At 37.8% G+C, this 12,639-nt stretch overlaps 1 long non-coding RNA gene across 1 annotated transcript in view; it reads right to left on the reverse strand.

The window, feature by feature from the left end:
• Nucleotides 1-1,926: 1,926 nt before the first annotated feature.
• Nucleotides 1,927-12,639, reverse strand: part of LOC145503537 (uncharacterized) — a 160,915-nt gene continuing 150,202 nt past the window's right edge. Inside the window, exon 3 of the long non-coding RNA XR_014051548.1 lies at nucleotides 1,927-3,740. This is a non-coding gene — a long non-coding RNA (uncharacterized LOC145503537). The remainder of the gene's footprint in view (nucleotides 3,741-12,639) is intronic.

Genomic DNA, 12,639 nt, shown 5'->3' on the forward strand with positions numbered 1-12,639 from the left:
CAAGGAACAGTGTAAGAGAATTAAGTTAACATATTTCTAATGTTTGCTTTGCTAGATTTATCCTAACCATTATCAATCATCTGTGGGAAACCATCTCTAATTCTCATTAAATCACCTGATAACAAAGTGTTCTCTATGCCCATCCCAGTATATATCAAAATTCAACTTAATTTTACTAAACTTAAGGAAATAATGTATCTTATGTGACCTCTCCTAGAAACTTCGGCATTTGTATCTTCCAACACATTTCATAGGAGAATAAAGGGGTTTTGTAAGTAATTGCTCTAATTCTGGAGGGCCTGGATTGCAACATAACATGGTATTGTTGCCAAGATGACACCAGCTTCTCCTCAGGGCAAGAGGTCACAATACAGAAAACACTTAATGTTCCTCTAATGCCACCAAGGAAGAGACCAAAAGAGAAAATTTTTGGATGTGATCCATGACCATGAGATGGAACTTCTAGCCACACAGTCCACTCTAATCATACTGGAAGTGCTTTTGAATAAGTTATTTCCATCTCATTGTGAGAGTTCTGTTTTCACTTTCTTTGTTTTTCCTCTATTTATTCCACCTCTACCAACACCTTCAAGTCACTTTGCTTGCCCTTAAGTTCCTTTTAATGGGATATTTGAATTTTTCATATGAATCACAGGAAAAAGATAGAACTATATATTATCATTTTTATATCCAGTTATATCTTAAAACATGGCTTAAAATGAACAAGATACGCTAGATTAAAGTCTACTTTGGGGATAACATTTAATATGAAGTTTATTGTAAAGGAGTAAGGTAGACAAAGGTTCATGACATTGTACAGGAGACAGGGATCAAGAAAATCCCCATGGAAAAGAAATGGAAAACAGCAAAACGGCTGTCTGAGGAGGCCTTACAGATAGCTTGGAAGAGAAGAGAAGTGAAAGGCAAAGGAGAAAAGGAAAGATATTCCCATCTGAATGCAGAGTTCCAAAGAACAGCAAGGAGAGATAAGAAAGCCTTCCTCAGCAATCAATGCAAAGAAATAGAGGAAAACAACAGATTGGGAAAGACTAGAGATCTCTTCAAGAAAATTAGAGATACCAAAGGAACATTTCATGAAAAGATAGACTTGATAAAGGACAGAAATGGTAGGGACCTAACAGAAGCAGAAGATATTAAGAAGAGGTGGCAAGAATACACAGAAGAACTGTACAAAAAAGATCTTCACGACCCAGATAATCACGATGGTGTGATCACTCACCTAGAGCCAGACATCCTGGAATGTGAAGTCAAGTGGGCCTTAGAAAGCATCACTAGGAACAAAGCTAGTGGAGGTGATGGAATTCCAGTTGAGCTATTTCAAATCCTCAAAGGTGATGCTGTGAAAGTGCTGCACTCGATATGCCAGCAAATTTGGAAAACTCAGCAGTGGCCACAGGACTGGAAAAGGTCACTTTTTGTTCCAATCCCAAAGAAAGGCAATGCCAAAGAATGCTCAAACTACCGCACAATTGCACTCATCTCACATGCTAGTAAAGTAATGCTCAAAATTCTCCAAGCCAGGCTTCAGCAATACGTGAACCGTGAACTTCCAGATGTTCAAGCTGGTTTTAGAAAAGGTAGAGGAACCAGAGATCAAATTGCCAACATCCGCTAGATCATCAAAAAAGCAAGAGAGTTCCAGAAAAACATCTATTTCTGCTTTATTGACTATGACAAAGCCTTTGACTGTGTGGATCACAATAAACTATGGAAAATTCTGAAAGAGATGGGAATACCAGACCATCTGACCTGTCTCTTGAGAAACCTGTATGCAGGTCAGGAAGAAACAGTTAGAACTGGACATGGAACAACAGACTGGTTCCAAATAGGAAAAGGAGTACGTCAAGGCTGTGTATTGTCACCCTGCTTATTTAACTTATATGCAGAGTACATCATGAGAAATGCTGGGCTGGGAGAAACACAAGCTGGAATCAAGATTGCCGGGAGAAATATCAATAACCTCAGATATGCAGATGACACCACCCCTGTGGCAGAGAGTGAAGAAGAACTAAAGAGCCTCTTGATGAAGGTGAAAGAGGAGAGTGAAAAATTTAGCTTAAAGCTCAACGTTCAGAAAACTAAGACCATGGCATCTGGTTCCATCACTTCATGGGAAATAGATGGGGAAACAGTGGAAACAGTGTCAGACTTTATTTTTTTGGGCTCCAAAATCACTGCTGATGGTGATTGCAGCCATGAAATTAAAAGACACTTACTCCTTGGAAGGAAGGTTATGGCCAACATAGATAGCATATTGAAAAGCAGAGACATTCCTTTGCCAACAAAAGTCCGTCTAGTCAAGGCTATGGTTTTTCCAGTGGTCATGTATGGATGTGAGAGCTGGACGGTGAAGAAAGCTGAGCGCCACAGAATTGATGCTTTTGAACTGTGGTGTTGGAGAAGACTCTTGAGAGTCCCTTGGACTGCAAGGAGATCCAACCAGTCCATCCTAAAGGAGATCAGTTCTAGGTGTTCATTGGAAGGACTGATGTTGAAGCTGAAACTCCAATACTTTGGCCACCTCATGCGAAGAGTTGACTCATTGGAAAAGACCCTAATGCTGGGTAGGATTGGGGGCAGGAGGAGAAGGGGACGACAGAGGATGAGATGGTTGGATGGCATCACCGACTTGATGGACATGGGTTTGGGTATACTCCAGGAGTTGGTGATGGACAGAGAGGCCTGGTGTGCTGCAATTCATGGGGTCGCAAAGAGTCGGACACGACTGAGAGACTGAACTCAACTGAACCCATTCAATCAATGTGATAAAAAATATACAAATTTTGCTTTCTTATTTTGTTTTAACATAATACTAATGTGTTCTCATTATAAATAAATGTTCAGTTAATAATTTATAGGAAACTTAGTTCTAACTATGGTCATTATGGATAAATAACACTTTGTAGAAGCAAAATGATACTGATTGAAAGATTTTATGTCAATATTTTCATATATAAGATAAATGTTTAAAATATAAAGGCCTTACAAATTTTTAATTAATACATTGATAATTTGTCTTCTAAGAAATAAAGACTGTAGAAAGAGTGATCCAAGATGGTGGTGAAGGAAGACCTTGAGCTCACTTTCTCCCCCCTCGCACTGAAACTACACCTACAAATAGAGCCGTTCTTCCTGAAGAAGACCTGAGGGCTGACTGAACAGCTACTGCACAGAGAAAGGCCAAATAAAAACAGCAAATACAGAGAAAGGGTATACATGTATCCATGATGCAGCAGCCTGCAGTATGAGCACGGATTCACCCACGTTGGGGTACAGTGAGAAAATAGCAGTTTAAAAAGACTCTTCACTGTACTGTAAGGAAATTCATTTACTAACCTTAGAGCTTCTGCACACCATCAGGAAACTGCCGGAACTCTCTCGGGTTGCTGCTGCTGCTGCTAAGTCGCTTTAGTCGTGTCCGACTCTGTGCAACCCCATAGACCGCAGCCCACCAGGCTCCGCCGTCCCTGGGATTCTCCAGGCAAGAACACTGGAGTGGGGTGCCATTGCCTTCTCCGCTCTCGGGTTGCACGTAGCAGCAAACTTCATTGAGTCTCCCACTTGCAGCGGCCCCATCAAAGTGGTTTCCAGAGCAGCACCTCCCCAGGAATCGTTTCCGGGTCACAGACGCTCCAGCTCCAGCCAGACTGCCTATCGTGCAGGTGGAAGCAATCTTCACAAAGTCCAGTCTTCAAGATCAAGAAAGGTAGTGGTTTCACCTGCTTAATAGAAACAGAAACCAAGAGTCAAACAAAAGAAGGAACTAGGAATATGTTCCAAATGAAAGAACAAAATAAAACCCAGAACAAATTTCCAATGAAACAGAGATGAAATATTTACCTAATTAAAAGTTCAAAGAAGTGGCTGTAAGGATGATCACTGATCTCTAGAGAAGGAAGGAACTCAGTGAGAACTTAAACAAAGACTTGGAAAATATAAGGAGGAACCAATCTGAGCTTAAGAATACAATGACTAAAAAATTTTTTAAATATCTAATAGAGGGAATCAACAGCAGGTTATATGATAACAGAAGAATGGATAACGAATTTGGAATACAGAATACTGGAAATCACCCAATCACAAAACCAAAAAGAAGAAAAAGTTGCTTTTAAATGAGAAAACTTCAAGGGATCTCTAGGGAAACATCAAGCATACCAATATTCTCATTATAGGGGGTCAGGAGAGGGGAGACACAAAGGGACAGAAAACTTATTTAAAGAAAACTTCTGTAACCTGGGCAAAGAAACTCATCCAGGCACGGAAAGCACTGCTGCTGCTGCTAAGTCGCTTCAGTCGTGTCCGACCCTGTGCGACCCCATAGACGGCAGCCCACCAGGCTCCCCCGTCCCTCGGATTCTCCAGGCAAGAACACTGGAGTGGGTTGCCATTTCCTTCTCCGGTGCATGAAAGGGAAAAGGGAAAGTGAAGTCGCTCAGTCGTGTCCGACTCTTAGCGACCCCATGGACTGTAGCCTACCAGGCTCCTCCGTCCATGGGATTTTCCAGGCAAGAGTACTGGAGTGGGGTGCCATTGTCTTCTCCGACGGGAAGCACAGAGAGTCTCAAACAAGATCAACAAAGAGAAGCACACCAAGACATAATCAAAAGGTAAAAAAATTAAAGACAGAATCTTAAAGGCAGCAAGAAAAAAAACCACAAACAATCACATATAAAGGGAACCCCACAAGACTATTATTAGATTTTTCAACACAAATTTTATAGGCCAGAAGGGAGTGACAGGGTATTTTAAAGTGCTGAAAAGAAAAAAAAAAAAACCTTACAACCTAGAATACTCTCTCCAGCAAGACTGCCATTCAGAAAAGTTAGGAGAGAGAGTTTCCCAAACAAGCAAAGCTAAAGGAGTTCATCACCACTAAATCATCCATAAAAGAAAAGTTAAAAGGTCTTCTCTAAGTGGAAAAGAGGGCTTCCCTGGTGGCCCAGTGGTAAACTGGCCAGCCAATGCAGGTGACATGGGTTGTTGGATCGTTGGGTCAGGAAGATCCCCTGAAGAAGGAAATGGCAACTCACTGGTATCCTTACCTGGGAAATCTCACGGACAGAGAAGCCTAGTTGGCTACAGTCCCTGGGGTTGCAAAACAGTCAGATATAACTTAGCAACTAAAGAATAGCAGCTACAAACTGGAAAAGAGCAGGCCATGGTTAGAGATAAGGAAACACTGTTGTCTGATTGATTTCATGATACCCTCCAGGTCTATCCATGCTGCTACAAATGGCAAGTTTCTTATTCTTTTTTTTTTTTTTTTTATGGCTGAGTAGTGTTGCTTTAGTGTGTATATATACCACATCGTCTTTATCTATTCATCTATTGACAGGCACTTAGTTTGTTTCCATACCTCAGCTACTGTAAATAGTGCTGTTTTGAATGTAAGCATACATGTATGTTTTGATTTAGCGTTTTCAGTTTCTTTGGATAAATACCCCAGAAGAGAAACTCCTGGATCATATGGTAGTTTTATTTTTAGTTTTTTAGGGAAACTCTATAATGTGTTCCATAGTGGCTGCACCAATTTACATTCTTACCAACAGTAAGCAAGGTTTCTCAGAGAAACAAAAACATTGTATGATTTAATTTATATGCTGAAACTAAAAACCACAACTAGCAACAAAAACCATAAACCAACTCATAGATACAGAGAACAAACTGGTGGCTGCCGGAAAGGAGGAGGGTGGGAAGATGGACAAAATAGGTGAACAGTATTAAGAGGTACAAACTTCCAGTTATAAAATAAGTGATGGGAATGTAATGTACACACAGGGAATATAGTCAGTAATATTGAAACAATACTACATGGTAACAGATGGTAACTAGACTTACTGTGGTGATCATCTCATAATAAGTAAAAATATAAAATCACTGTGTTGTACACCTGAAACTTCATAATACTCTATGTTAATTATCACAATAAAAATGAAATTTCAAAATGCATAAATAATAAATGAAAATAAATTATTAAAAGATCGTATAATATTCAAAAAATCTGGCTTACTCCAGAGTAACCTATTTATAAAAACAAAAATAATATTAATAGTACTTTTCTTTATCTTTAAACTTGTTTTTATAATTCTGTATGTAGTAAAGAAACACAGACTTGGCATAAACCATGTTTATTAATTTCAAAAATGTTCTCATAACTGATATCTTCACCAATATACTTCCTTTAAATTAAAAGCAGAAAAGTTTTAAGAAAATTATTTTAGAAAATTCTATATTTTATTTTTTAAACCACATTCTGTATTTAAAAAAAAATGAAGGAAAAAATTAATAAACTACAGACTTTTCTCACATGGGAAATAATGTACACATTTAATGAAAAATACAGTGAAATACATGACAAACTTACCAATTCAGGCACATAAAAATCACACAAGCACTTGTCATAACTATCATACATCAATAATTTAAGTTAAGAATGCTCACATTTATGTAAAAGCTTTCCTGAATAACTTCACTGTGTAATACCATAACTCTAATATTTAATATAATATGTGATTATTTAATACAAGTCAAGATCAACAACTTTTACTTTTAAATCAGATACATTTTCACCTTAATAACTTTAATTAACATCTTATTTTCAGATAATCTTACGTTTTAAATACCTTTTACCAGCTTCCCTGGTGGCTCAGACAGTAAAGAATCTGCCTGCAATGCAGAAGACACACATTCGACGCCTGGGTCAGAAAGATGCCCTCGAGAAATGAATGGCAACCCATTCCAGTATTCTTGCCTGGAAAATTTCATGGGCAGAGGAGCCTGGGGGGTTATAGTCCATGGTATCGTAAAGAGTCGGACATGATTGAGTGACTTTCACTCACTTAAAATAAATGGTTATTTGCTTATAAAAAATTCAAAAACTGTTGATTTTTTTCAATGAACTGAAATGACAAGTCAAAAAAATGATTTTTGACTCAAAGACACCTATACAGTAGATGAATTATTTCAGTATAATATTTTTAAGAATCAATCTGACAAGTTCACCAATTACCTTTCTTAATAAATTTCAATTTTCTTATCTTTTGGTAGCCTTTACCTGTAAAGAAGTTTTCTATAAGGAATAACAAATGATGTCTTTGTGAACTTGAACTTAATTTCAAATAATCAACAATTTTAACAAGGCAGTAACTCAATGGTATGAGGCAAGGCTTACATCAATGCCTCTTTCCTTGAGCAATATGTTGCTCTAGAAACATTCAAGAAATTCCTTGGCTCAAACCACATACCAAATGAGACAAAAGTGTTCTCCTTGGCACTCCTCAACTTTAAAATGAATTAACAGCAATCTAAATGTGGTGATTTTATTGCCACATAAAAGAACAGGCAGATTGCATTGATACAAGCTTAACAGCAAAAAACAGCACGGTTGGGATTTCTAAGATATTGATGTGAGAAGACAAATTAAAACTGGAAATTCATAATGGAAATAATGGCTGGGAAAGCACATTCTGAGGGTTGTGAGATGGAGCTCACATCATGTTTCTTGGATGATGGCTTTGGGAATGGTTCAGCAAGCCACTTTTTTCTTTATAAAAGTAAGTTCTTTGAGTGATTTCCAACCATGTAACATTATTTTTTTTCAATTTATTCTATTGAAATATAGTTGATTTACAAAAGGAGAGAGAATCTGTCCTCCAAAATTTCTCAGCCTAGTATTTACAGCCTCTACTCCCCTAACTATATATTCATATTATTCCAATAATGAGAAAACTGCAGCCCACTGGGAATAACAGGCATCATTTGAAGACAGAATAACATGACAACTTGTTCCTTACTAGCATATCCATATGACAGACAATTAGAGACAGTCTATTCTCATCACTTTGCAATAAAACATCCATTAGATCAGGGTGGGATGGAGAAGAGGGCTCACCAGTTGCTGCCTGAGTAGGGAAGAAGAGATTGTGCTTTGTGAGGGCACAGAGTTGCAGAATATGGAGGGAAATGGAAGGCACTTTTTCCACTACATACCACTACGCAGCATTTTATAGGGCCACTCAAAACCTGTGCCCTGAAAGACTCATCTGCATTCCCTAAGGCTAGTCACCCAGTAACTTACGCTATCTTAGAGGGAACTGCAAAAAAGACTTTGATTTCTTCTGATATGTATCACTGGGAAGAGTGAGACAGTGTATGAAGAAATCTAATTTATAAGTGATGAGACTCTATTATGGAGCACATCCTTTCATTTACATTTTCTCCTTTAATCTTCATTAGAACTGTACACAGTTATACAGTCAGCAAAAACAAGACCTGGAGCTGACTGTGGCTCAGATAATTAGCTCCTTAATGCAAAATTCAGATGTAAATTGAAGAAAATAGGGAAAACCACTATACCATCCAAGTAGGACCAAAATCAAATCTCTTATGATTATACAGTGGAGGTGACAAACAGATTTAAGGGATTAGATTTGGTAGACAGGTTGCCTGAAGAACTATGGACTGAGGTTTGTAACATGGTACAGGAGGTGATGACCAAAACCATCCCCACAAAAAAGAAATGCAAGAAGGTAAAGTAGTTGTCTGAGGAGGCCTTACAAATAGCTGAGAAAAGAAGAGAAGTGAAAGGCAAAGGAGAAAGGGAAAGATATACCCAAATAAATGAAGAGTTCTAGGGTATAGCAAGGAGAGATAAGAAAGCTTTCTACAGTGAACAATACAAAGAAATAGAGAAAAACAATAGAGTGGGAAAGGCTAGAGATCTCTTCAGGAAAATTCAAGATACCAAGGGAATATTTCATGCAAAGATGGGCACAATAAAAGACAGAGATGACAAGGAACTAACAGAAGCAGAGAGGATAAGAAGAAGTATCAAGAATACACAGAAGAACTATATAAAAAAGGCCTTAATGACCCTGATAATCATGATGGTGTGGTCATTCACCTAGAGCCAGACATCCTGGAGTGTGAAGTCAAGTGGGCCTTAGAAAGCATTACTACGAATAAGACTAGTGGAGGTGATGTAATTCCAACTGAGCTATTTCAAATCCTAAAAGATGATGCTGTTAAACTGCTGCACTCAATATGCCAGCAAATTTGCAAAACTTAGCACTGGTCACAGAACTGGAAAAGGTCAGTTTTCATTCTAATACCAAAGAAGGGCAATGTCAAAAAATTCAAACTACTGCACAATTGCACTCATTTCATATGCTAGCAAGGTAATGGCTCAAAATCCTTTAAGCTAGGCTTCAACAGTACATGAACTGAGAACTTCCACATGTACAAGCTGGATTTAGAAAAGGCAGAGCAACCAGAGATCAAATTGCCAACATCCGTTGGATCACAGAAAAAGCAAAGGAATTCCAGAAAAACATCTACTTCTTCTTCATTGACTACACAAAAGCCTTTGACTTTGTGGGTCACAACAAACTGGAAAATTCTTAAAGAGATGGGAATAACAGATCACCTTACCTGCGTCCTGAGAAACGTCTATGCAGGTCAAGAAGCAACAGTTAGAACCAGACATAATGGACTGGTTCCAAACTGGGTTCCAAAGGAGTACATCACGGCTGTATTGTCCACCCCGCTTATTTAATTTACATGCAGAACACATCATGCAAAATGCCAGACTGGATGAATAACAATCTGGAATCAACATTGCTGGGAGAAATATCAACAACCTCAGATATGCAGATGTTACCACTACAAGGGCAGAAAGCAAAGAGGAACTAAAGAGCCTCTTGATGAGGGTGAAAGAGGAAAATGAAAAAGCTGGCTTGAAACAACTTTCAGAAAACTAAGATCATGAAATCAGGTTCCACCTAATAGGAAAAAGTGGCACATAGATGAGGAAAAAGTGAAAATAGTGACAGGTTTTATTTTCTTTGACTCCAAAATCACTGTGGATGGAGACTGCAGACATAAAATTAAAAGATGCTTACACCTTGGAAGGAAAGTTATGACAAACCTAGACAGCATAGTAAAAAGCAGAGACATCACTTTGCTGACAAAGGTCCATATAGTCAAAGCTGTTTTTTTTTCCAGTAGTCATATATGGATGTGAGAATTGGACCATAAAGAAGGCTGAGCACAGAAGAATTGATGCTTTTGAGATGTGGTGCCGGAGAAGACTCTTGAGAGTCCGTCAGACAGCAAAGCGATCAAGCCAGTCAACCCTAAAGGAAATCAATGCTGAATATTCATCAGAAGGACTGATGCTGAAGCTCCAGTACTTTTGACTATCTGATGCGAAGAGCTGACTCACTGGAAAAGACCATGATGCTGGGAAAGACGGAGGGCAGGTCAAGAAAGAGGCGACACAAGATGAGATGGTTGGATGGCCTCACCATCTCAATGGACACAAGTTTGAACAAACTCCAGGAGATAGTGAAGGACAGGGAAGGTTGGCGTGCTGTAGTCTATGGGATCTCAAAGAGTCAGACAAGACTTAGCAACTGAACTACAATGACATAACTAGATAGGTTGGAGATATGTATCCTCATTTCATGGATGACCAAAATTAGGCTGAGGAATTAACAAAGTTGTCCAACATAATAAAGAATAAAAAATTAAACTTTGCTGAATCTTATTCTCTATCACCCAAGAAATAAAATGTCTTCATTAGGTATTTGCAAATTACCTATAGGCTAATTGGTAATGAGTACATATATTTTTCTATAATATAGCAGATCTTGTATGTATTTCTAGTCAGTAGATTTTAGACTTGTGTTGTAACTGATCAAATTATTACCAAAAGCTAATTGCAAAATGTATTTCCCAATTTTTGTGTTACATATTTGCTTCTACATCTAGATTTATATAAGATGAAAAGGAAGTTAAGCTAAAAATTTGCAAAGCAGAAAACATCGCTGATAAATGTTGTTTTCATTATGCCAGTTATGGGGAATGATTCAATAAATCACAAATAATAAAAGTATCTTAGATGCATTAGGAGACAAAGCATTTTAACCTAAATTAACATATTGTAAAATTACTTATTTATATGCCTGAAGAATATTCTAACAGGAATTAACCAAAGTAGTTCACACTTTTCTACCAACTCTGGTTTATTGAAAATAAATATACAACCAAGAAAAGAAAACAACAGGAGTTTCTAATAATCTCTTTGCTAAAAAGATTCTGTCTACAATAAAGGGTTCAATAAATGTCCTTACAAGACTTAAAATATTTTTAAAAGTTTGTTTTTGTTCTAACATATATTAAAACTGTTACAATCCAAACTTTATGGTACAGATGTAATAAATAGGTGAATCAGTGGGATAGAATATAAAATCCTCAATATTTGCAAGAATTAATACAGATTTAGAATTAAAATTATTTCACATAAAAGGCAAAAGAATCAATTTTAAATAAACTGCATTAGATGATTGTCTAGCCATTAAAGAAAACAGATTATTTATACTATACACCAAAATTGGAGTTCCTGAGATGTTAAAATATGTAAAGACTAAAAAATAAAACTGAAAGTGTCAAAGATAACATGAGTGATTATTTATATAATCTGCAGGTATAACTTTTGAAAGTATTTTGAAAAAAAGGTAGATATCAGAAAAGATGAGCTTGGGGAGACCTCAGAGGCTGGTCTGGATTCAGTTTAAGGAAAGAGTGTATGGATGCAGCCCTAGAATCATTGCTCTTGGTTCCTCATGGAGATGTGTCTGCAGTTCAGTGGGCCATTCTGCTGACCCTGAGTGTGAAATCCACCGGGTCAGAATTCCCTCTCAAGACCTATGATGTGAATGGCTAGGAACAAAAGCATAGCAGAACTCAGGGTTCACCATATTACCTATTGCCTTGAACCACAGACTCACACACCTGCAATTATCTATTACTTTCTCATGGCCTCCCACAAAGAAGATTTTGATATATGGAAATATTGACATATACAGAAAAATTTTAATGTCCACTTAGCAAAAAGTTCATAACAATAAAATTTGGAAATATTTTTAAAGTCTCTATGTGTAGAATGTTTTGGGGATACAGTCTTTTTAACCAATCGATCATGCAATTTAAAAGTCCAAAATCGAAGTGAATTTTACTGTTGTACTCCTTCAAACAAACATGAATGCTTGTTCCATAGATCTTCCTTTTAAAAAATCTTCAATAGAATGCGCTCAGTATTTTCTTATTCAGTTCAGTTCAGTCGCTCAGTCGTGCCCAACTCTTTGCGACCCCATGGACTGCAGTATACCAGGCTTTCCTGCCCATCACCAACTCCTGCAGCCTACTCCAACTCATGTCCATCGCGTAAGGGATGCCATCCAACCATCTCATCCTCTGTCATCCCCTTCTCCTCTGCCTTCATTCTTTCCCAGCATCAGGGTCTTTTCCAGTGAGTCGGTTCTTCGAATCAGGTGGCCAAAGTATTGGAGTTTCAGCTTCAGCCATCAGTCCTTCCAATGAATACTCAGGACTGATTTCCTTTAGGAAAGGTGTACTAGCTGGTGCTTGGAAACCACTACATCCTAGTTCTTGGCTCACCCAGATTACCAACTTTCTCTTAAAACTGATTTGCTCCAAGACCCCATAGCTTTGACTAGATGGACCTTTGTTGGTAAAGTAATGTTTCTGCTTTTTAATGTGTTATCTAGGTTGGTCATAGCTTTTCTTCCAAGGAGCAAGCATCTTTTAATTTCATGG

Source organism: Giraffa tippelskirchi, chromosome 4 (genome assembly GCF_054371585.1).
Source record: "Giraffa tippelskirchi isolate mGirTip1 chromosome 4, T2T-mGirTip1v1.2.pri, whole genome shotgun sequence".
Taxonomy (NCBI): domain Eukaryota; kingdom Metazoa; phylum Chordata; class Mammalia; order Artiodactyla; family Giraffidae; genus Giraffa; species Giraffa tippelskirchi.